General features: G+C 44.0%; 1 pseudogene; it reads left to right on the top strand.

The window, feature by feature from the left end:
- Nucleotides 1-2679: 2679 nt before the first annotated feature.
- LOC115938752 (S-phase kinase-associated protein 1 pseudogene) lies at nucleotides 2680-3762 on the top strand (annotated as a pseudogene).
- Nucleotides 3763-4654: the final 892 nt, after the last annotated feature.

Raw genomic sequence — 4654 nt, 5'->3', positions numbered from 1 at the left:
GTGGCAGGTGGACGTCCGGGTGCCAACATGGTGGGGCTCTTAGTGAGAGCTCGCTTCCGGGCCTGCAGACAGCTGCCTTCCCATGGCGTCCGTTCACAGTGCTGACAGAAACAGGGCTCTGGTCTCTCCCTCTCCTCCTGAGGACACAAAGCCCATCACGGAGGCCCCATAACTTCAGCTAAACCCAATTGCGTCCCAAAGGCCCCACCTCCAAATACCATGACACTGGGGGTTAAGGCTTCAACATAGGAGTTTTGAGGAGACACAATGTAGTCCATAGCAAGCCCCATGTCACACTTCAGTAGGATGATTTCCTGTCCGGATCTCGCTGTCTTACATATTCATGAGGCAAGGTTCTAGCAAGTTCTAACAAAGTTCTATCTGGCTTTAATGCAGGCCTGCTTGTTTTCTCTCACACGCAGCCAACTGCAGGGAGCTCTGCCCCATGCGGCCCAACTGGCACACTCAACATTCTGTCAGACAGACATGGCTGCCAAACTAGTGTCCTTGGTTGTGGTAAAAATAAACTGTACAAATGGTAGCTGGGGGTGGAGGGGTTGAAGACGGGAACTGGGCAGATGGGAGACAGGTGGGAAAAAGACTTTTCATTCATCATTTTTAGTATTTTTTTTTTTATGTTTGAAACATGTGGGGGCGCCTGGGTGGCTCAGTCAGTTAAGCGTCTGCTTTCAGCTCAGGTCATGATCTTGGGTCCTGGGGTGGAGCCCGCGTCCAGCTCCCTGTTTTCCCTGTTCGGCGGGGAGTCTGCTTCTCCCTTTCCCGCTCCCCCGGCTCTCACTCTCTCACTCCCTCTGTCTCCCTCTCTCTCAAATAAATAAATAAAATTTAAAAAAAAAAATGTGAAGTGGTTCCCGTTGAACTTTTCAAATGTAAACTGTAATCTTAACATGTTAAAAACTAGGAACTTTAACTTGGGGATGGCAAGTAGGTGGCGCTGCTGAGAGCCCTGTGTCAGTCACCACCCAGAGAGCCAAAGAGACCTTCAGCCAATTCCACGAGGCATCTTTCTGGGCCTGGGCCTAGAGAATTGTCCTGTCTTAGTCCCCTCCACTCCAGACCCTTGACTCCAAATCAGCTCACCCGGGCTCTCTTGGTCCTTCTCTCTTTCCTGTCACTGGTCTGTCTAGAGGCCTAAACTCTCAGTTTAGCACTATAACCCAGGGCATGCTGGCCTCTCCTCATCTCCCACCTGGCCCTCTCTGCCTTTATTGTTTCTAGATGTAATTCCAAATAGCTCCCCAGATGTACTCCCCCAGTCTCCTGGGTACCAAAGAAACCTCAGGCCTGGGTTTTAAACTCACCCTGGCAGCGAATTCTCATTAACAAGCACTGACTATTGAAACCCACCTGCCTGTCCTGAAGACCTTCCCATTTTCTGTCACTTAAAATAAGGAGCTTGATTTATACTTGAATATACATACATCCAGCTTCCTGCTGAAATTATCTCCCCTGCTCCCAAGGCCCCAGACCCAATGAGTTTGTTTGGCTGCATGGAGTTGGTCTCTTTGTTTGTTCATTCAAATTTAGAGTTGGTTTTCAACGTTTAAAAATTTAGACTTATTCACATTAGAAACCATCAGAGTTTCTATGCTGTCCTCTAAAATTTGGGAGGTCTGGCAATACTGAGCCCATGGCAAAAATCAGCTGACCCGGGTACAGGAAAGAGATCCTAGAAACAGAACCACACTCATGCCATCATCTGATTTTCAACGGAAGTGCCAAAGCAGTCAGATGGGGAAAGGAAAGTTTTATCAAACGAACCATTGCTAGAATAGTGAGGTAGGGGAAAAATATGAACCTTGACCCCTACATCATACACAAACATTATTTTGAGATGAAGCATCAGCCTAAACGTAAAAGCTAAAACTGTAAAGTTTCTAGAAGAAAACATGAATGAATATCTCCATGACTCAGGGGCAAGCAAAAAGTTTCTCGGACAAATCAAAGAATGCAATAACCATTTAAAAATGTCTTTGCTAGGGGTGCCTGGGTGGCTCAGTCATTAAGTGTCTGCCTTTGGCTTAGGTCATGAGCCCAGGGTCCTGGGATTGAGCCCCACATTGGGCTCCCTGCTCAGCAGGAAGCCTGCTTCTCCCTCTCCCACTCCCCCTGCTTGTGTTCCCTCTCTCACTGTGTCTCTCTCTGTCAAATAAATAAACAAAATCTTTTAAAAATAAATAAATAAATAAAAATGAAAATGTCTTTGCTAAACTAGATTTCATCAAAATCAAAATTTTCTGCTCATCCAAAAGACACCATTAAGAAAAGGGCTAGACAAACCACCACCTGGAAGAAAACAATTGTGAAAGATATATCTGACAAAGGGCTGGCATCCAGGGTATATCAAGAACTCCAACAATAATAAAAATAGTAAAAGACAACTCAAAAAAAAAAAAGTGGGCAAAAGATTTTAACAGGCAGGGGGCGCCTGGATGGCTCAGTTGGTTGAGTGTCTGATTTTCAGTTTCAGCTCAGGTCATGATCTCAGGGTCATGAGATCAAGCCCCATGTCAGGCTCCGTGCTCAGCACAGAGTCTGCTTGAAATTCTCCCTCTCCTTCTGCCCCTCCCCCTCTCTCAAATAAACAAATAATAAAATCACTTAAAAAAAAAAGATTTGAACAGACACTTCACAAAAGAAGATATACAAATGAGCAGTATGTCCATGAAGGATATGAAGGCTGTGGACCAACCAGAAGTCTTATATGTCGTTGGTGGGGACATAAAATGGTAAAACCACTCAGGTAAAAGGTCTGGCAGTTTCTTCTAAAACTAAACATACTCCTACCCTCTAACCCAACAATTCCACCCCTAGAAATACACCCAGGAGAAATGCAAATATATGCTCACAAAAATATTTATACAAAATATTAATAGCTTTATTCATAAGAGCCAAAAACTAGAAACAGTCCAGCTGTCCGCACACGGAGGATGGCTAATCAAACTGGTCTGTTCATACAATGGAATACAGCGGAAGACTTCTCAACAACTAAGAGCAATGAAATACGGATACACTCGACAACACGGATGAATCTTTAAAACTTCAAGCTGAGGGAAAGTACATTCTGTATGAGTCTACTTTTGTGAGTTTCCAGAACAAGCAAAACTAATCTATGGGAGAAGATAATCCGGTGGTGGCCTTGTTCTCCACCCTTTCTCTTCTCGTTGCTGAGGCCACCATGCTCTTGTCAGCCTCTGGCCCACAGTCTCCCTGAGACGGAGCACCGTGCCTTCAATTAAGTGGCAGAGCTCTGATGGAGAGAGATTTGAGGTTGATGTTGAAATTGCCAAGCAATCTGTGACTATCACGACCATGTGGGGAGATTTGGGAATGGATGAGGCAAGCAAAGTGGACAGATGATGTCCCTATTTGGGACCAAGAATTCCTGAAAGCTGACTGAGGAACATTTTGCGAACTTATTCTGGCTGCGAATTACTTAGAAATCCAAAGTTTGCTTGATGTTACATGCAAAATGGTTGCCAGTACAATCAAGGGGGAAACTCCTGAGGAGATTCGCAAGAACTTCCATATCCAAAATGACTTTTCCTGACGAAAAGGCAGCCCAGGTACTCAAAGAGAAGCAGTGGTGTGAAAAGTGAAATGTTGTGCCTGACCCTGGAACACTCTAGGGATTGTTCCAAAGACTAGTTGTGCTGCTCTGTTTGTGATTGTTAGTATTAGACCAACAGTAGACAAATGAAGCAGCAAATCAGTGGTGTGGGCAGAATATTGTCCTCTTTGCAGGTGTGGGTTGAGTACAGATTCCAAACATAATGCTCAGTTTCTTCCGGGATGATCAAAAGTCTCTTTTTTTTCTTTGCTACAAATAAACCTGAACAGTGGTTCTCTCTAGAAGGTGGTATTTGGGGCTTTCCCTCTCTTTGTAGAGTGATTTCTGCCTAGTTTATTGTCTAGTTAACTTTAGTGACCTGATAAAAGTTGGCATTATAAATAAAACAAGGTGCAGAATAGAAAGAAAAGAATCAGAACTGGGGCGCCTGGGTGGCTCAGTCAGTTAAGTGTCTGCCTTCGGCTCAGGTCATGAGCCGAGGGTCCTGGGATCGAGCCCCGCATCAGGCTCCCTGCTCCATGGAAAGCCTGCTTCTCCCTCTCCCGCTCCCCCTGCTTGTGTTCCCTCTTTCACTGTGTCTCTCTCTGTCAAATAAATAAATAAAAATTTAAAAATAAAAAATAAATACTAAAAAAAAGAAAAAGGAAAGAATCAGAACAGTGGCTACCTCGGTGGGGACAGAAGCAGAGATAAACGGGAGGGACTTGAGGGAATCTTTAGGGATAATGGTAATGTTTTCTATATTGATGGAGGTTAGGATGACACAGGAGCACATATTTGCCAAAACTGAGTGAATATACAAATAGGTAGGTTTGTACGTTTCATTGTCTATAAATTTTTCATCAAAGGAAAAACTATAAATACTGATCTCTAGTTAATGCTCTACAACCTGATGTATTTAGAGAGAAGTGTACGGCTGTCTGCAGTTTCCTTTGAAACCCATCAAAAAAGCAAAATGGATTAATGGATACAGGGATGGCTAGATGCATAGATACAGGATAAGGCAAGTCAAATGTTAATGGTAGATTCTAGGTAGTAGGTATACAGGCATGTACAGTGAAG

Source organism: Leptonychotes weddellii, chromosome 3, assembly GCF_054177405.1.
Source record: "Leptonychotes weddellii isolate Sample4059 chromosome 3, ASM5417740v2, whole genome shotgun sequence".
NCBI lineage: Eukaryota > Metazoa > Chordata > Mammalia > Carnivora > Phocidae > Leptonychotes > Leptonychotes weddellii.
The sequence above is the reverse complement of the archived record's forward strand: the minus strand, read 5'-3'. Positions and strand labels throughout refer to the sequence as shown.